This window comes from Polyodon spathula, chromosome 14 (genome assembly GCF_017654505.1).
Source record: "Polyodon spathula isolate WHYD16114869_AA chromosome 14, ASM1765450v1, whole genome shotgun sequence".
Taxonomy (NCBI): Eukaryota; Metazoa; Chordata; class Actinopteri; order Acipenseriformes; family Polyodontidae; genus Polyodon; species Polyodon spathula.
The window spans coordinates 38185213-38206968 of NC_054547.1; the positions used below are offsets into that span (position 1 = coordinate 38185213).

Sequence of the window (21756 nt, forward strand, 5' to 3'; positions counted from 1 at the left end):
GCCAGACGCTCCCTCTCTGTGCGGGAAGGGGCGCACAACCCGGCATGCCGATGCACTGCAAGGGGCCTGTATTACTGTGGGAACTTTAAACAAATGTTTAGAAGAATGTATTTATAAACAAATACTGTCTTATATTAAAAACAGCGCTTTGAAAAATTGAAATGAACCTTTAACCCTATTTCAAACAGTTGAACTGTGAACTTTGCTTAACCGATCACAACTGTCCTGCATTGAGGAGGGTTCTGAAAGTCATGTCAAGCGCAAGTACATATCTCAAGTTAGCTTGTAAGTACCTGCAGGCAAAGTTTCACTAAAACTAGTCAATAGTGCCTATCACAATAACAGAAGCAACCTCAAACTCATTGCTTTCAGTATCCAAGAAGTGTCACTTTTCAAGTACTGCCACAGATAGCTTTAACTTCCATCAACAGGCATGCTTTGCAGACAGTCTATCAGAGTGAAGAGACTGGATAGGCTGAGAATGAGGTACCCTCTCCCCCCAAGAGGGCAGGCTTGAGGCACATTGGCACCACATGGAATATATCACACTGCCACTGCCTGTCAGTCTCTCCGGATAAATGAAAAAGCAGTGCACATGTTCTTTCCTGATGTTAACCATCTTCTAATTACTGGGACTAGGGGCTCCAACCACAGATGTGAATGCAGAACTGATGGGGTAACAGACCTCCTTTGTAATTGTAAGGGCTTAAAATCCGTTAATCTGTAAATACATATTTTTTAAAAATCCCATTATATCCCATAATGGTGTCGAGTTTCTCTTAAAACTTGTGGAATGTATTTTTCCTCTTTCTTCCAATATTGTCACATTCCTTCCTCTAAACAGAGTTGTGGGAAGTTTCTTATGCAACAGGGGTTGCCAGTAAAAAATACATCAGTAAAATAAATGCAATATGTTTAAAATTGTCTCAAAAGTCAGCAATTGCAAACTTTTTTTTTTTTCACAATCACTATAGTTCCTATTTTGCTCATTCGAGCCTGCAGCAGCTTATGTACATCTGCTTATAAAGTAACAAACATTACAGCAGCCTAGAATTACAGCATGCAATAGCAAACATTCACTAAAGCCTGAGCACTGCAGTAGTGCCATCCTGTTAATACAGCAGGCAGTTTATAGTTGTTAAATATGCGAGAAACGCAGGGCAGTGCCTTTAACAGTGCTGCAGGTAGCTGGCCAGGGATGAAGGTGAGGCTATAGAGACACTGCATTGTGTTTTTTTTTATGCTGGATGCTAATTATATGTTGACTTTGTTGTAGTTCAGGCTTTCTTGGCCAGGTCAGTATTTACTAGTTAAATAAAGGAACTAATTGATTGATTGATTGATTGATTGATTGATTGCACATTGAGGAACTGGGGCCCTGAAACAAACGTAAAGGACGTGCCTGGGCTCTGTCTACTATTGTCCCCATTGGAAACGCAGAGATAGCAGGTTTTTCCTTTATTCTGTCTGACTCTGCTTATATCCAGCACTCCCAAACAAGAATCTATGCTGGGTGCTCCTACCATGAAGCTGAATGAATACACTTCACTGAGTTTCCGCCACGTTGGAGACAGATTTATATACAGTTCTATAACATGACACCTGTCAATTGTACTTTTTTGTAATATTATTACATTCTTAATATATACATGCCTATATACCCACATGTACTTTCCTGACTTTGGAATGACTCCACTGATACATTCCAGGAATGGATCCCATTTCTTACAATACACTGGCAGATTATTTATATCGCTAACAAAGTCTGTTTTAATGAAACAATAATACAGTATGTTAAACTGTTTTTGTCTGCCGCTGGCTTCTTTAAATAACTCATTTAAGCTTATACAGTATTTAACCTCTTTTGCAAAACAGCCACTGGCTCCCTTGTATGCCTCAACTAATTAGTCAGTACATGTCCTGCCTTCAGACCAGCTCTCAAAATGAAATGTTTCTACGTACAGGATCCTTGACACAGGGTAATGTTCCCAGTTTAGGAGAGGGGTTCCTCCAGCATATTCAGACGTTACCCAATCAATAAATACTGGAATCCCTGTTGTGCAAGATGCATTCTTCTTTCTCGGATTCTTGCAGCATGTGTGTCTAGTTATGAATACACCCCAGGACTGTGGGTTTTACATTTCCAGGATGTATCTGCTCTTATAGAAGCAGTTTAAAGCTGTGGAATGCAGTAACTGTACTGCCTAAACCTCCTTCAGATACCCAGAACAAGGACCCAATCAAACAACCAGAACAAGGTCCCAATCAAGTCTAAAGAGTCAGAACTAGGCGATTATACAATTCCATGTAATGCAATTAAGAAAACAATAATTGATTTGTTTTCTTACAGTAATTTTGAATTGCATTATCTAGGAATGGCCAGAACCAAAATATGCATAGTTTATGCTTCCTTTTATTATCTGTGCTGTATTACCTGGTGCATTGAAAAAGGCAAGGAATCTACAATGCCAGTTTGTGTTATTTTAGTCTGCAGTTTAGTTCCCTTCTCATAGGTAAAATGCACATTTCATTTTAAAGATTCATTTTCACAAGTTAATCATTGACGCATTCCAATAAATCTGCCTACATATGCTTACAGATTTATGAATAAGGCCCAATACAGCTACCCCTCCAATATACTGAGAAACACACACACTCCGAGCTACATAGCAATTGAATAGAAGTCACATGTTATGTAAAGAACATGCAGTGCAGGCACAAGAACTACATTTTTACACACACGCTATATATAGTGCCAGTCAAAAGTCTGAGTACACCTACTTGAAACCAGGTTTTCCATGATTATTTATGCTTTTAACTGTATAAACTTGTCTATAAAAACTTAATATTACATTATATGATATGTGTACTTATATAAGCTGATAATCATAAGTGAATTGCACTAAAAAATTTAATTTTTAAATGAAAATGTAAATCTTGTCAATTTCAATGAAATAGTCACCCAAAGCAAAGGGATTTCAGTCTGAAGCCCAAGTCAGTTAAAAGTCTGAAATGTGTATAACACGGTGTTAGAACACTGGCCTAAGTATAAAAGTGTCTTTGTTAGATGTTCTCTGAGTTTACTAGCACGTTACCTAATTAACCTTTTGTCACCAATTATCGTTAACAGGTGAGGGTCCATGATTACTATAAATATAGGTAGCACAAGTTTGTCATTCCTGAATGTAAGGGAGCAGAAAATGGCAAAATACGCTCAGTTAAGCAAAGAAAAAGTCTGTAATTACTTTAAGAAATTAAGGTCAATCTTTAAGACAAATCGCAAGAACTTTGCAAGTGTCTGTAACTGCTGTGGCCAAGACCATCAAACGATTTGAAGATACTGGCACTCATGAGGACCGGACAAGGTCACGCAGGCCAAGGGTGACCTCAGAATCAGAGAACAAGTTAATTCGAGTCACAAGTCTGCAAAACCGGCGATTAACTGCCCCTGAAATACAAGCTCAGCTAAATGCTACTAGAAGTACAGATGTTTCAACATCAACTGTTCAGAGGAGATTGTGTGAAGCTAACCTAACTGGAAGAATTGCTGCAAAGAAACCATTATTGAGTGCAGAATAAGAGGAAGAGACTTGCCTGGGCCACAAAACACAGAAACTGGACGTTTGAGGAGTGGAAGTCGGTCTTATGGACCAATGAGTCAAAATTTGAAATATTTGGGTCCAACCGCTGAGTATTTGTAAGACGCAGAGAGGGTGAGCGCATGAGTTTTGCATGTGTGGTTCCCACTGTCAAGCATGGAGGAGGCAGTGTCATGGTCTGGGGTTGCTTTGCTGGTGACAGAGTTGGTGATCTTTACCAAGTCCATGGCAAGCTCAACCAGCATGGCTATCACAACATACTTCAGAGGCATGCCATTCCATCAGGATTATGGCTAGTTGGGCAGTCCTTCATTCTTCAGCAAGACAATGACCCGAAACACACCTCAAAGTTGTGCAAGAACTATCTGGCGAAGAAGGAAAGTGAAGGACAACTCAATCTAATGACCTGGCCTGCCCAGACCTCAATCCCATAGAACTGGGACGAACTGTACAGAAGAGTCAAAGCAAAGCTACCCACAAGTGCCCTACATCTCTGGGAATTGCTGCAGAAGAGCTGGGAAGACATGTCGGATGATTTCCTGCTGAAACTTGTTAACCGAATGCCTCGTGTTTGTGAGGCTGTTATTAAGGCAAAGGGTGGCTATTTTGAGGAATCCATGATTTAGAGACAATTTTCAATTTTCTTGAACATTGCTTTGATACTCCTTATGTTTTGTTTTGTATATTGTAACATGTGTTTTCATTTTCAAGTATTTACAGAAACATATAAGACGTAAAATTATGAAAAAAACCTAGTTTCCGGCAAGTGTATAGGAATAGCAAAAGAAATGTCATACTTCTTCAAAGCAAGCCATATCCGAATACCATCCTAGAAGAAGATTACTATTAGGGTTGAGCAATGCAGCATTGTTTGCTTTTGAGAGAACTAATATGAATCTGTCATCAGCACAAACTGTTTCCAGACAACACAGCGCCCAAGCCACACAAACAATGCAAGTGCATTTTGCCAGTGTAACCCTTTGTTAGGTTCTGTTTTTGTATTCTTTACAGGATGCACTGTGTTGACAATGGTTTTAGAAAGGTAGCATTACTCATTGTGACAGGTAGGCTTTAAAGATCTGAAGCCGTTCATTTTGTTGAAGGAAGGATTTCAGACAGGAATTTGCCTAGTTATTGGAAATGTTTTGGTTGGATAAGGTAACACTTCAAGAATTGACCTTGAAGGTATCATTCAACATGTAATGGCAGTTTAATGACTTGGAAAAGGACAGCATTGTAATTAGCATAATGTACTAAAAGTGGGGCGGCTCTCCAATGGCAATGAGAAAATGGGTTTAATAAGTAAACATTAAACATATGATTGCTAAGTATATATCACATTAATATCTAAAGCATTTTAGTTTCATAGTCATGTGTTAATGATTCACAAACGGCCTGTAACTGTTGGAATGGTTATTTATTTACTCTGATTAGCTTGCAGGTCAGGCTTAACACATCCCAAACAAGCCTGGATTCCCCCACAGGTACGCAATACCTACCTAGCGTTAATCAGCTGGGAAGTCATACCTTATGGTGGATGCTTGCAGGTTACAAAGCAGATTCCGTCTTTCGCTACATTCTTGCCATTCATTTGAAACTTTTCCATTAAAGACACAGCTTCCAATCTACAAGCACACAGTGCCCTTCTGCTTTTCCATTTCCACTAATATTTCTGAGGATTGCAATCATCAGTGGCTGTTATTGCTCAAATAACATGTTTTTATTTATGTATGTATTTATTTTGTCTTACTGATATGGTCTGTGTTCAAGTCTGTGTTGGCCTGACCTTCAACTTCAGTTGCTGCAACAGACTTAAATAACACAGGCTAGATTACCCCAAAGTAGCTTTGTATCAGAAAGTGTCAGTACCATAAATTACTGTCTAGAGCTATTCTTAAGATAAGGTTTATCCCAGCAGCATGTACACCAATGTTGAAGTCATGCATGTATGGCAAAGCATTCGCTTCATACCTGGGCCCTTCACAACATCATCAGCACAGTTTGATCATGTGTACTATACTGATTAAAGACGTCCCAATTCAAATTCAGTTACATGCACTGTCAGTTGTAAATGAAGAAAAGCTATCTACATATAGTGTGTGTGTGTGTGTGTATATTATATATATATATATATATATATATATATATATATATATATATATATATATATATAAAATGTCTTCATTTTGTGGTTAGAAGTGGGATGCTAGGTGTGGGTATAGATGTGAGTAGTAATTCAAAGTTATTTTGACGATGGAAACTTGTGAAAGATACAAGGCATCTGGTCGTGATCCTTTCTTTTAATAACACCTGGTTTGGGTGACCCCAGCTCTTGGATTGGCTGTGCAAGATTCAAAGCAGTGCTGCTGATAGGCTGGTTGGATAGGCTCGCTCTTTCTTTCTTCTAGAAATGTCCATGTTTTAATTCCAGTGAGACTCTCAGAGGTGGTACAGAGTGGAGGCAATGTAAGGGTCGTATTGCTTAATTCAACAACACTGGCTTCAAACTGAAGAGGACGGTAGTGGGGTTTCCAGAGGGCAGGTAACGGAGTCTGAATGCTGCTGGCATTCGCTGCGATTCACTAAAGTAGTGTGTGTTGTGAAGGGATATTCCCAATGATCACAGAGCCTCTTCAGTGCTGCTCTGCCTAAAAGATGGATTTCACTAAGCTTAGAGCTACATTCGACAACTGCCAGCACTGAGAGCTACCGCAGGGTCCAATCCCATTTAAAATGCATTACTAATACAACATATGGCCAACCAAAGAACTGATTTCACTGGTCGAAAGTGCCTTTAAATATATTAAATTTTACTTTAGTTATGTACATTATTATTTTCACTTTGTTAGTGTTATTATAGTCGGGCCAAGTTTAATAATAAAAAAAAAAAACTTTATCATGAAGAATAACAACAACAACAACCTAACCCTAATAAACATAATAACAGACACATATAAAACACTAAGCTAATAGAATCTCTGCAAGTGGTCTGACCACAGGGCTTCCACATTTACATAACTATAAAACAATCTATTTAGCAACAAGAATAATAGCTTACAGCCTAACAACCACACAGCGAGAGTCTCTTGATTAGTGAGGGACCTTTGAAACGACACATGCAGGTCTCAGTACCATGGGCACTGCAAACCCTGTGAGGACCTCCACGTCGATCCAGCTCCACAAAGCAGGGCTGGAGAGATTACCTCTGATCCCTCTATTGTTGACAGTCAGCCCTGAAGAGACACTGTGTTCCTGCAGAGCAGTTTCTAAAGAATGAGAGGGTTTAATCAGTCAGGATCAAGGGCAGCGAGTGCATTGGGAGGAGCAAGTTTTGAACTTGAACCCACATATGAGCTCAGGGGTTGGGACACCAAGTTCTCTATTATGACACACAAATTATACAGGTGTACCAGTGTCCTATTTCAATCCACAAGTGCCAATGCAGTCAGAGTGTCCATACCGTGCAACAGACATGTCCTCTACAACCTCTGCAGTATTATTTTATTTCTCAACAAGTATAATAATAGCTAATGATTACCCTTCAATTGGTTGAGCTAAAGCACTCTTACAAAAGACAATTTGACCAGCATACCAATGCATGCTGCTGGATCCTTTGGGTGTCTTGCTAAGGCTGTCATTTAATACACATGTTGCCTGTTTTGTTTTAAAAAGTAGAAGCAGGCAGCAGTTGAATTTCCCAGTGGCTGAAACTGTATTTTTAGTTGTGGAACAGAAAGTTGGTTGTTGTTGTTGTTGATCGCCACAGCAAGGAACTACAATAAACATGTTTTTCATATTCATATATGTACACACACACACACACACACACACACTTTATATTGTCTTTGCACTAGTAAATCAATATATGGTTTTCATGTACCACTTCCGGCTTTCATTCAGGACCCTTTGAGAGTTTAAAAATCTTAGGATTTTTAAATATGCTGTTTCTGGGAATGTATCTGGGTATGACAGACATTCTTCTTTAGGTTTATTACAGGTTATGTCCCCATCAGAAGGTGTATATCTCACACTCAAAATGACAATGGAAAAACGTGCTTCGCTCGTGGGCTTGACCAAACGACGAGTGTGGGAGAACTACACTCTCAACATGGATCAGAGGCAGCCACCGAACACATGGAAACACACATTAAACAGCACATAGGTTAGGATCCCAAGCAGATATGTGACTTGGGGTTCATTGTGGAATGCCTCCTTCCACTTGGGATCAAAGGTGAGGGAGAGGGTCATTTTAATTCTACACAATGTATCCCAAACCGATGGTCATACCGGAGCTTGTAGTATGCACAGTATAAGCACAGGTAAATAAAAGATGGGAATCTGTAAAATCACTGTGCAAAGCTGGCCAAAGAATATAAGTGAGGCAGCTGCATTCTCGCTCTCCCAAATGAAGTTGAAGATCTGGTTTAGTTTTTTCTCCCCTCTCTAATCTTGACATCTCATTCAGTTTGTTTTCCCTTTATTACACAAGGCCCTTTCAACGCCCTCAGTTGCTGCAAAGCAAGGTGGCTCAAGTTACCACGATTTATTCTGCAGTGATTTGGCTATCATTAAAATTGGGAAGCTGACAATCTTTATTTTTATATAGCGCCTCTCATAGTGGACCACCATCACAAAGCGCTTTATAAGATACGAGACTAGGGTGTGTGAACTATGCATCAGCTGCAGAGTCACTTACAACAACGTCTCACCCAAAAGACAGAGCACAAGGAGGTTAAGTGGCTTGCTCAGGGTCACACAGTGAGTGAGCCGGGATTTGAACAAGCATTTGAATAACTCTTGGTTACAAGCCCGTTTCTTTAACTGCTGGACCACACAGCCTCCTATAAAATGTATCCAGTGTGAGTCGTAAGTATGGGTCATCGTTGTTTGTGTGCATCATTAATCATGTTACATTGAGAAGATGAAAAAAACGTAACATTAGCTACACTTGATAAGTTAACAAGATCAGACATCTGTGTACATTAATAGGATCAACCCTTTCAAAACAAAACTCTTGAACTCTTCATTAGTCTACTATTAATGACTTATTAGGGAATAACAGTGAGCAAGAACACTAGAGTCACTTTTTCTCAGTCACTGCTTTTTTTTATGCACCAAAATAATACAGCAAGTATTCCACCAAGGCCTAGCAGTGCCAGTAAATTACTTCAAAATGAAAGAGTGAGATGCCTTGATGAATAATGAAACAGCAGCTCCCCTTTTACTTTCTGTGGTTTCAATTCTTCAGTTTGTACTCACGTTTGGAGATGTGAAAAGAGCATGTGGTTTTATAGAGCATTGCCCACCAGCTTCTGATTTCAGCTCCCCATTCGGCTGAAGCAAACAGGAAAGAAAGTTGCATTCAGTTCAGCATAAAGAGCGGAGACTTCTCTTTTCAAGAGCTTCACAAAGGTGTTGCACTCTCTCAGAAAAGGGGGCTCTGTGAGAACAGATTCATCATTCGCAGTCACAATCATGGTCACTCTAATGATTGATCAATACTGTATACAGGAAAAAGGCACTCCCTTAATCAGTTCGAACGCACACATCTTCAGAAAAATATCCAACAAGCAATGTGACTGTACAGTAAATAATGGGTCCTTAGCTAAAATAGAGTACCCTCATTCACATATTGCTCAAATAGTTTTTCTGTCACAGACACACCCTCTATTTTCCAGTAATTTAGTTTTTTTAAATAATTCAGCTAAGATGACACACAATGACACTCAGCAAGCACTGCATGATATCACTGCTTCTTGAGTCATACAGTTTCTCCAGCAATGACACTAGCAGGTGTCCAGATGACTAAGCTGCTGGGTTATTATTGATTTTATTATAATGACTTGAGAAGAGAATCTCTGGCACAGAGTGCAGTCTGAACTACGAGGTTAAATGAAATGTGTCACTGCCTGCATGGTCCCACTCCCACGACAGTCAGCACATGCTAGGCTGAGAACAGAAATGGCTCCCAACCCCACAAACATCTCAATCTATCACCTGAGGTTTTCAAGTTCAATTTCACAAGATGATTCACGGAGGTCTGGGTGTCATTACTATGCTGTATTTGAAAACTAAAAGAATTTTCAACAGTGAGCATCCACACCAAGTTTGACCACAATTACAGGATAAGTTTTGTGTGTGTCTGTTCATGGCAACAATACACTGCATCCCAGCAGACATGGGACAACGGTATTGGGGGAGTGCATTTAAAAGGGACAAAGTCTTTCCTGAAATTATTTGTTCTTTCTATTTTACCAACCAAACAGCCAATAGAGATTAAATACAATACATTTTTAATATTCACAAAGCTGTTCAAGACATAAGTAATCTAAGATCTAAGTAATTACTTCTCTGTCTGTATTGTTAAAATAAGCTAACATGACCTACACTTGCAGACTTTAGCTCATGAAGTTGTTGTTGTATTCAAAGTCTATTTAAATGCATTAAAGTTCATAAAGCTGTTCTAGACTGTTGTACTGTATAAGGTTGTTTATCTTTTCATGTCAGCAGTACATTCTTTGAAGTACTTGACCCATGACCACAGAAATACCTCAGAATAAGAATATGTTTTTGCAAGAAAGCATTTAATTTTTTTTCTATCATGCTTCCAAAAAAGGAGAAGATATTCACCAAGAATGCAGAGCGAGCAGAGGGCCCGTTACTTTGCTGTTATTTTGCTGCCACGCGTGAGAATAACAGGTCGACACTCATGTCTATCCCAACCTTGTATACTGTAGTGTGGCTTTAACCCAGAGGAAATAACACCCACATTATAGATTCAAAAACCCCACAATGAGCTCTGTTTCATTCAGCCGAACAACAATGAGATATTTAATTCATCGGACCATCACCAAGGTAAATGAAGCACCTAACTAAGCACGGAGAAACAGGGGAGAGTGGGATTTTAAAGGATTTAAATGACAGCAACGTTTACCCTCAATCATAAAAAAGCTTCTTTATAAACATTATCCAATACTGTGTACAGTTTGAACTGGTTTGACAAAAAGGGAACTTCAGAGAACTCAGGCTGTTCATTTGAACTGATGTTTTGTTAAGGCATTGCGATGTTCACATCTTCCAATCCTTGCCTTCAAAAGTTTTCTGTGTCTTTGACTTATGAAGTATCTTATCAGACAGTGAACTGATAGCAGTAGAAATACAGGATTACACTCACTTTAAACACTGAAGATATTGCACATGCCTATGGGATATTTCCGGGTGAGCTTGACCTTAACATTAATTTTTAATGCATCTTAGACGGAGGTCCCATGATCCCGATAGCCTGAAAATGTCTGATTTTCCCCCCTTCCCCCAAATGCACAATGGTGTGCAGATAAGAGTTTGATGTTTGTCAAAAATAGCTTGCCTTTGTTTTTTTCTTTCTTTGCATTTCTGTACAGTACAGTTCTGTTCAACCATAAAGTTAAATGCTTAAATTCCAAAGTTCATGCAGACAAACATATCAGCTAATGCCTTTAGCCGTGTTATCAGTTTTGTGACCAAAAAAAACGGTAAATGAAGTTTACAGGAAAGTTGATCACAATGCAGGATCACACCATTAACTATGTAGTAAATGACATCATAAACACATTAATAGATTTAAATAGAAATAAATCAGTGTAGTTAAGATGGCATGAAAAGCCTACAAGTATCTCCACTGTTTGCACTGTTTGTTTTCAAACACACTTTCCCTTGACAAAGGTAGTTAAACATACCGGCACTTTGGGAAGAGTTATTATTGCAGCTAGCGCAAAAAAATATATATATATATATATACACACACATTGTATATATAATTGGTGCACTGGTCTTAACATTAAAAAAAATCCTTGCTCCTGAGATGGTCTCTCCTTCTTCAGCTCTTCCTATTATGAAGCATCCCTTCATCTCAAGGCTTCCCAATAGCTTTCTCAGAACATATATTTCATGCACTGCAGAACGGCAGGGTGTTTCCTCTCCAGTTTGAATGACAAGTAGGTTGACATAATTTGATGCAAAATGTCTTTGAGAGGGTTATGGCTGTGAAGGGCTGAAGGGCTATACCTTCTCTAAGCCTCTCTGGCTGAATCGCTCAGCCTGGAGAGGTTCATTTTCTGGAAAGAGAGGGGTGGGGGTTCCATAGCTAACAGCTTACTTTTGTCAGCATAATGCAGAGACAAAATTGTAGAAAGTAACACTCTTATAAAATCCTTTTCCCTTTTTAATCTTAAACTAAGCTAACCAATATAGATATGCAGTGTGCTGCTCTGAACTAAAGCTGCTAACGAAAGTTAACAAGAGCTAAATCAACAGAGATTAAGATTCTCCTAAATCTGGCTTTTCTGCTTTTAAAAAGCAAGGGGCTAAAAGCACTAGCCGTGGTGTGATGCAGACAATCCTAACAGGAACTACTAGCACAATTTTTCAGTCCTGATGCTGAAACATTTGCCAAGTTAGTGGTGAGAAATACATCTTTTTTTCTTGTTTGAATATTCTGAATTATTCTGAGTTTATTGGAAAACAAAAGCATAATCCAGTTGATATTAATGTACAATTAATGTTAAACGACCTATTAAAGAAGGAAGAATGTGTGGTAATAACGTCATACGTCATTTACACATTGGTTTTATATATATATATATATATATATATATATATATATATATATATATATATATATATATATATATATATATATATTACTTTTTGATTTTATATATGAATGATTTTTGATCAAAAATACTTTATATGCATAAAAGAAATCCTGCTAATTCAATCGTATACACATTCGATAGAAGCAAGCAAAGACGCGCAGGTCACAGCATGAACCAATGTATACGCTTGCATCACAACACAGACGTCGTGTGGAGTCAATTCAAGGAAGTGACTGACAATTGAAACAAAAACGTTACATTAAATACTATGAATATTAGCATTTCCACCCTCATTTCCTCCAATCAGTACGGATCCCCCCCTACTATCACACACCTTCAACACATCTCCTGGTAAGGGGGGGGGGGGGGGGGGGGGGGGGCGACTTTCCCAAATCTATAACATTCTGTAGTGCGTCTCATTTAAGCTTTTTACAGACAATCTGTTCTTTCTTTTTGGTGTTCTGTTTTCACACTGTGTCCACACGTCTTGATTAGATACCTGCTAACTTTGGCTATCTGCCCAGACGCCAAGATACGAGAGACTGCAGATGTCTTGCTTAGCTAGTTACACATGTTTTAAGCTATATCAAATGTGAAAATAACATAAGTAAATAAATAAATAAACTTATAATCAAATACATAATTAATACTTTATGCAGAATGTCATCTCATATATATATATATATATATATATATATATATATATATATATATATATATATATATATATATATATATATATATATATATAGCGAGAGAGAGAGAGAGAGAGCGAGCGAGAGAAAATGGGATGTTATCATTTATAAATTGGGTTACATGAACAAATATAAATAAGGTCATTTTGTAAATACAGTAAAAACACATTCAAAACATACACTAAGAACAGTGCTTGTTCAGATATTCCAATATTTGTTCAAACATTAAACCAAATTGTGCATAAAATCACCTGAAAGCCGGATGGGCATCTGCACTGTACATCCTCCCTGAGACTCGTCAGCCACACACCAGCTTGCAGAGCTTCAAAGGGAAGCTGCTGACTGCTGGGTCTGAGAATCTCAGGAACTTTACAGAGAACTGGCACATGCGGCAGCTCACAAAGTGAAGGGATGCTTTCATCCAATCAAACTCTTGAGCCAATAAAATAGACATAAAAGCAGCAGTTATTTGTTATTGGAGACAGTCAAGGTTTATGTCTCACCAAGCAGTGCCAGAGAGATCCAGAGCTCCTCCAGTTTGAACCACAGGACTAGAAAAGGACAGGAGAGAAGCACTGCTGTAGACAACAGGTCTCAGAAATAATCAAGCATGCTGATAGCAATATGAAGCAGACAGAGTGATGCAATTAGGATACTAAGCACAACTGTCAACAGGAACAGACACTGTGGGCAGCTGACAGTAGTGACCACATTGCTAAGCTTGCTGGCACTAAACTCCTGAATGATTATACCAGGTTACTGCCAGAACAGCAAGAAGTAACGCGATGAGCGCATGCCAAGAGAGGCAGTGGGAATATGCTCTGCCGGAATTACAGTATGAGAGGATTTCTGTGCTGACCGACACAGCGTTTCATTACGTGCTTGCCAGTGCTGCTAGACTAAATCTTAGCGCAAGTATTTTAAAAAACAAACATTGCTGCAGACATATCCCTTTCTAACTCTCTGATGATCCATTTTTTAAGAGAATTTAAACAAGAAAAAAATTAAGCATTTTGTGACTCAAACATGAGTGCATTTCATGATTAGATTTTTTCCCCATTTAACTCTCCCCCCCAAATAAAACCTATTTTGTAACAAAAGCAAAAAAAAAAAAAAGTACAGTATTCCTTGCTTTAGATAACAATCGTGCAAACTTTTCTCTAACAATAACATTTTTCCATTAAAATTCAGGAACACCTTTAAAAAGAGTCTGTCACAAAGGGGACCTTGTGCCTCCACCATATCACTGTCCGCCTCCCGTACATATCTGCTTTCGAAGAAAACACGTACACTGGGGGGAGTTGGAACTGACCGCACAGTTTCCTGCCCTCATTATATTACCGCACTGTAGGCATCAGCCTGGCATGGGAATGCTGTGGGCAATTCACACAGGCTGGCAAGAGCTCTGGAGATGAGGATTTCCTGCATAGAGCAAGGAGGGAGTGGTGATTGAAATCATTAGCAGGGAGGGGTAGTGATTGGGATCTATGTACTTTTTAATGTTTGTTCTAAACCTACTGTTGCCGTACATCTAAAGCTGAGGGAACACAAAGCCACTTTTTCAGGAAGAGTGGCTTAAAACATGGTTCCGGGAGACCTAGTTTGAAGCAACTTTGCTGTACCGAACCCTAGGTCTCCCCTGATGTGCCATGCAATGGGCTATAAGGGCTTGCTGTGCTTTGCCGTTTGAGGCTTAAACCAAACTACATCCAGTACAGCTACAGACCTCTATCTTGCGTAAGCAAAACCAAGCTGTTTCGATCGGTCTCTCCCGCCCATAAAACCAGACTTACCAGCTCTGCTGGGACTGCTCAACAGCCATTAACACTCCTGTGTGCCTATTAAAGTATTAATAATAGCTTACAGGACAGGGTGCAATAGGCAGCTACCAGGGTTATTTCTCATTTTAAAATGGAAAAGCATGACTCAGTAAAAGAAAATCCAGTTTAACCCACCGAGGGACAAAAATAATTTTCCAAGTCTGTACGTCTGTAATGCAAATGTTTACCATTCAGAGCAGGGACAGTAATGAGAAACTTCTTAGCTGCCAATGCCCAGGATTTGACAACATCTGTGCTGCATTATTCTATGGGAAAACCTAATTTCATGCCATTCAGAGCACCTCCTAGTGCAGAATTGCCGGGTATTACAGGGAGTGAGAAGAGTGCTCTGGTTTTATACATTTTCTTCAGCTACCACAATAACAATCATTCATTCCAATAGACATTCACCAGATTTTGTCAAATTAAAGCAGAGTCTGAAGTGAACAAAGACTTAAAATTACTTTAAAAGGTATATACATTTAAGCACATTAGTTTGCAGACTCAAATGATATTAGAATAGATTTTAATATGTTTAATGAATCCGTGCAAGGCTCTTAAAATCACTGTTAATTCAATAAAGTGTTATTAAACCTGTTCTAACAACATTCCACGTTAGGAAAAGGACGCCGGTTCACTGCTGAGAGAGGGGTGCCAGGAATGCACATACAGGAGACTGAATACTGCAGACACTTCATCCTGTCATGCACTACTTTACAAAGATCTCCGAGATGCTATAAATGTATTCAGAATGGCTGTGCTGCAGACTGCCTTCTGTCTCATGGGTCAAACCTTTCAACTAACTTAACAAACAAAGTGTTACTTCTAAGGAAAGAACATTTGCACCAAGCCATCTGTTTTTCTTTTTCTTCTTCCACTAAACTGGTGTGCCTTTAAAAAAAATCACAGCTTATCCATTTTAAAAGCAGATTTAATTACTTTTGACTCTTAGTAATTTGTTTCAGACACAAGGAGAGGAATATAGAGCTTGACTTTGAGATAATGCCATTCTATCAAACACCATAAATGAGATCGGCCTTTATTTATTACTAGTCGACATGTCAGATAGATGTCAGGTCGCTTTACTGAAAGTGAGAAACGGGAAGACAAGAGGTAGATCAATCAGGGGTTACAGAATACACAGCTCAAAACATCTCAAACTAAAAAAAAATGAGCAAACTGCACAGATTTTTAAAAAATTATTTAAAGGCTATGAAAACATTTTAACCGCAAACCTCTAGTAAAATGAAATGTGCTATTAGCGATGTGAGGAGCACCATGGAAACGGAACACACACTGGAAACTAATTAATGTTCTTTGTGTGCTGAAAGAACAGTAAATACGCAGGATGAAATAACAGCTTATTGCCACAATCAAAATAGCGAAACAAGCACACCAATAGCTAGCTGGCAAAGGCTCCACTTTCTTGTATTAACGTTCCTGCTTGTGTGCCTCTCCTGTCCCTGGCGGGGCGGTGAATGGAGTCACTTCTGCTGGGAGTCCAGTAAGAGTTAGAGTCTGAGCACGCTGCTGACAAGCAAGGTTGTGTTCAGAATTCACCCCCAATAGTGAGGCTTTGTGCTCTTTTCTAGACAACGTGGTGTACTTGAAGAGTCTGGATCCAACCCAAAGAGGTGCAGCTGGGAAACAGCAGTTGCAATTATAAATTTCAGACTCACACTGAAACTGTCAACACATACAAAAGAAGTAATGCCATTCTGGTGTGAATGTTTAACGAAAAACAACCTGAAATTAAAGGTGAACTTGAACCCTGATAACTTCTGCCTGTTTTAGTCATAAAACCCAGTCTCAGTGATGCAAGAATCTTGCAAAGCCACGGAGCCTGTACACTCAATAACAGTCCTGTGTATTCTGGGCTTACAAAAGGGTATGTGAACTTCACCACCAACACACCTTAAACGCATGCAATAAAATTTGAATGACAGAAAAGTAAACCTTGCCTAATCCTTTTAGTATGTGCACTCGATGACCTGCTAAGTGAAAACTGCATTGAACGTTCAGACAACTATTGAAGAAAAACAACTAAACCAGTGCAGGGTGGCTGAAAGACCTGGAGGCAACAACGCTTCAAAATCCAAAAGAAAGAAACGCATTAACCTGAAGTACCGCTTCAAATAGAGCCTGCATTGTTTAATATTTTGTTACATTGTTCTGACATGGAATGCTGATTATAGTTCAGTGAGGCTCTTCTGTTGTCACAGGGGATCCTGAAATTATTTGCTCTAAATGTTTTCATACACTTGAACAAAGGTGAATAAAGGTGATTTGTTGTTGTTGTTTATTATTATTATTATTATTATTATTATTATTATTATTATTATTATTATTATTATTATTATTATTATCATATTATTATTATTATTATTATTATTATTATTATTATTATTATTATTATTATTATTATTATTATTATTATGTTCTTTAGCTAGCTCTTATTTTTCAGTAGCTACTGTAACAGAGTCCAGGATACACCTGAAATGTTCAAGCATTTTGACATCTGTATTAGTGTCTATGCTTTGCATTATAAAACAGGTATGGTCCCTGGCCTCCACCGCCCTTTGTGCTCCAGTGTACCTGGAAGGGTCTCCAGTGCACCCTATCTAAACGGGTGTTACTGTGACAGTGCAGGGAATGAGGACAGGACCACACCGCAGCACACTGGAACACTACCCTGCTGTCAGAAAGCTTGGTCACACTCACATGCCTTCCATGCTTTTTATAGGCGAGGATGTTCAGGGCTGGAAACCCACTGACCTGGGTTGCTTTACTGAAGAAGATGCAAAGTAATACTTTGCTTTTGGTGGCCCTGTTTAACTGTACGGTGCTTGGCAGCGGCCCTTGTCTGGAAAGGTGGTCTTTGTTGCGTTTGCATTAACCTCTTCCCTCCTGCAATGACGGATTGGAATTAAAAACCGTAATGAGGAGCTACATCGAAGAATCCTTCTGATATAAAAAATGAACTGGGATCATGTGACCATAGGGGGGGTTGTCTTGAATCATGTCTGGAAACTATACATTAAAGAAAGAAGCAATAAAAAGGTATTACACCGGATTGCACTTTCAAATCACATGAAATACCTAGATCTTTGTTTTTATGCCATGCTGGGTGTGCAAGCAGTGCAATTCACAGACTGGAGGTACAGTATAGAAAGGAATGCTGATATTCCAGGTTGTAGCTACACAACTGTCGTTTCTGTTTAGCATTAGAGCAAAGTGTGACAGTGTCACAGGGGTCAAGTTCAAGCTGCTTCGATCGGGTTCTGAAGTGGAATGTAAACTCTGCCCTGCTGACCATGTGACCGGATGGCTGACACTCTGCAGAACGCTTTTCACTAAGGGCTGCTGGCATCTGGAAATTCTTATGAGGTGCTAGAATCTGAATATAAGGCTGTGAGGCAGTTTTAACTAAAAACAACCTGGACAGGTGAACTTGAACTACGATAACCTCTCGCTGTTTTTCTTGTGAATGAAGTAAGAAAGAGTTCTCTGTTAAAGTGGAAAAGGTTTAGCTAAAAATATGCCTGCTGAAAAACAGGTATATTGGACCCCCTGATAAAGTCAATATTCAGCAAATCGACAGCTTGTGTTCTAACATCCGCACTCAAAAATAACTGTTGATTTGGATCAGCTCAGCCACTGCTGTCTTTCAATGCAAATTCCATGCTCATTTTTAACATCCTCTTTTTTCAATACTACCGCCCCCCAAAACATTTCACATCTATAAGATTGAACATGTTTTTCCTCTTTGTGGTTTCACAGAAACAAAAAACAAATATGAAAATGTGTGTTATAATACAAGGGAAATGCACTGTTATTAGAAAATAAATCCTTTCCAATGAATCCTAATTTCAAGACCACAAAAATACCCTGAATGCATTAATTTCCTAATAAAAACACACTATTAATACCTCCCCCCAGCAAGTCTTTTTTCAAAATGCCAGCACGAAATATACTGTAAAAAAGCAACTTGGATTTGAAAAAAATATCTTTATTATCTTTATTATTATTATTAATATTATTATTATTGAGTATAATTTATGTGAAAATCATCTGTACAAGGGTAGAACCGCCACTTTGTTCACTGCAGAAGCTAAATTGGTTGTCCTCAAAGCTTTTGGCCATGCGCACCCTTCTGTGTTTGTCTCAGAAGGCTGAGGGCAAGATGTTTTTTTTTTTCTCTCGACATTTAAAGACAGCACACAGTGACTTATAGAGGCTAGCAGGTAATACAAGGAGGTGGATGGGTAAAGCCCATCTCCCTACACTCATCACTGTAAACAGGCAGTCAACGAGGTCTCATGCAAATGTACAAATTCTGGATGAATGATGTTAATGGACACCAGTTTTTTGTGCAAAACTGAGCCTGATTCTGAGTGCTGTGTGTATAAACACATCTGACAATCTGTTGGATAAACTTGATCTTCTTGACAAAGAGGATCCATTTATTCTGCAAGGGGATTACATGACATGTCATATCTGTGTCAGATGTGAGCTTGGCATCATTATCCCTGCTTCTATCGGGACAGATTTCTGTTTTAGGAACTGAATCACAGTAATAATTAACCCCCCCCCCCCCCCCCATACTGTCTGGACTGAACTTCAGAAAGGATTTCAGGATTTCACTTTTGTACAACAGGAGCTCCGGATTGTGAAATCTCTATATTGTTTGTCAACTTTCTCTGAGGATTTGACAATATGGTGTCAGATTGTTATGAAATGTCTTGCACATGCATTTTAGAGTGGTGAGCAAATCATGGGCTTCCTTCAATATCCATTCACCGGAAACTGGAACAAGCAAAACATGCAACCCTTTTGCTTGAAACTGAAGAAGATGTACAGAGCTGAACTGTTCCTTGCAGCACCATGCTGATTCTCCATGACGTCCACTTAAGAAATGTTTTTAGAAAGTGATGATTGCACATTAGCCCGGCCGTGTTTTGCTTCTATTTCTGTTACACTGTGGAGCGGTACACTGTGTTCTTGCTAATCCACACGAATGGATAAAAAATCTCCTGGGAAATTCACTGCAGGGCATTACGAAAATGTATTGTGTGACACGCTTAATAACCGGTCAATCAGTGCAATGTGAGCAAACAGCACTGGAGCAGACCGGCAGCTTTCTGAAAGAAAACAGCACTGTAGAACTTGGTCACATGACCAGATTAAAACAATCGGAGTAAAACTGAGCAACAGCACAGGTAGCGATTAGATACCAGGAAGCAGAAGCAACTAACTTCTACGGCGTTGTCTTTCATGTATCTGCATTTTCTCAACTGAAGTAAAAACGTGCTTTTAATCATTTTTGCATATATCCCAATGTAAACTGAGATGGCAACACTTACCTTAAGTTTCAGGAGTAGTTCAGCTCTTCAACAGCAGCTTAAATTCTGAAAGAAGAAACCTTGTTTAGATATAGTGCGTGCTTAACAGAAGTATTCTCCAACAAGTGCTTAGCTAATCGGAACCATTCAAAATCCCACCCACATGTTCACTTATCTGGAATCAAACTCTGAGAGGATCTGAGTGCAGAACAATAATGCATTTGAGAAAATCAGACAAAGGTGTTGCACAGTAACCCTGGGTCATTCTAGGATTTGACCTACTGCTGTCGTAGGCCCATGTGAAAATGTACGTGTGACACAGATATATTTACAGACGGACAGCCTTGCACATGATCACATGGAAGCCTCAGCTGAATTTCCTTCACCAGGGATATGAAGCCCCAGGGATTTCCACGGCAACAAGCACTAGGTTAAAATCATTACCTTTTTACATGCAAACTGTAGTCTGAGATCAGTTTAAAACTTTTTACAAAAATTTTGAAGAAACTGCAGTATTTTCATGCTCCCTAAAGTATCCATTAGATGCACAAGGGGGTTACTAATGACCATAATGTTAGAACAAAATGAAGGTATTAGTGGTATTATCAGTGCTGACAGAATTGTAATAACGTAAGAAATTTATCTTTTCAAGCAGCATTTCTGTCAACGTGAACCATGGATGCACAGTGAAAGTGCTTCAGTTAAAAGCTGATTATTCAAAATTGAAATCCTCTTCTTACTGACCTCAATTAACCCCGGTTCGAGGTCAGTTTCTGACTCAGGGAGTGAAAGCGAGGTTCAGGGGTGTCCAATCAGAACCCAGCCTGGGGTTCAGAGCTCCACATGCATCCAAGAATCTCTTATCAAATTGTGATGAATTAGAACATTCTTTAGCACAGGTCACAGAGTGGATCACAATCCGTGGATATAAGGAGATCACTGTCCACCTGTCTTTACACTGCTTTACATACAAGAAGCATATTAAACAAAAAAAAAAAAAAACCAACAAAACACAACACCCAGTATGTAAAAACGCAGTCTCTCGGGTGTGCTCCGGAGACGAGGGACAGCGAGAGGGGGTCGTGTAGAAACAGGCAGGCGCTGACACAAAAAACAAGCTTGTAATTATTATTACCCTGCACTCTTTGGCCACTTCATCAGGACCACCATTGAATATCAGGGGGTATCAATAGAGCCCAGCCTAACTGAATGTGTGAATGCGAGGCGTGTTCAATGTGTCCAGTGCAAGTGGTGATCCAGACTCCTGATAAAGGTAGCAAGTGCTGTTCAAGTGCTCTCAACACATTGTACTCAGGACTGCATGAAGATTAACTGTGCATCTGGGAAACCTTTCAGTGAATGCTCAAATATGACTTACTGGAAAATGACCCAAACTTCTCCAAGATCAAAGCGGCACACGAAACTATGCACTTGTGACTCGGCCCTTTCTCCAGTTCTTCATTCCAAAGCCAGAAAAGGTTTACCTTCTCTTTGTGGCAATTTACCAAAACCCACAAAACTTCTAGGGCTTTTGGTCTTGCTGTCAGTTCCCATGGTGAATCAAAAGTGTGAAAGCAACCATGCAAGTTTACTCAAAATAGTTTCGTTCAATTTTAACTGTCACTAAAATCATTTTGTTTGTTTAAACTATAGCCACTTCTGTGTTT

The 21756-nt window shown here is 39.2% G+C and overlaps 1 protein-coding gene across 7 annotated transcripts in view; it reads right to left on the bottom strand.

Annotated features, from left to right (window-relative positions):
• The window catches only part of LOC121326657 (lipoma-preferred partner homolog), a 104108-nt gene that overhangs the window by 67755 nt on the left and 14597 nt on the right, over positions 1-21756 (bottom strand). For 3 of the 7 annotated variants that reach the window (XM_041269997.1, XM_041269998.1, XM_041269996.1), the window contains one exon: positions 20111-20155. The exons of 2 other annotated variants lie outside the window; for them this stretch is intronic. The gene's annotated coding sequence lies outside the window, so the exon portion shown is untranslated. Of the gene's footprint in view, positions 1-8858; positions 8934-20110; positions 20156-21756 lie in introns of all 7 variants that reach the window. 2 more of the 7 variants (XM_041270000.1, XM_041269999.1) reach the window with 1 other exon arrangement.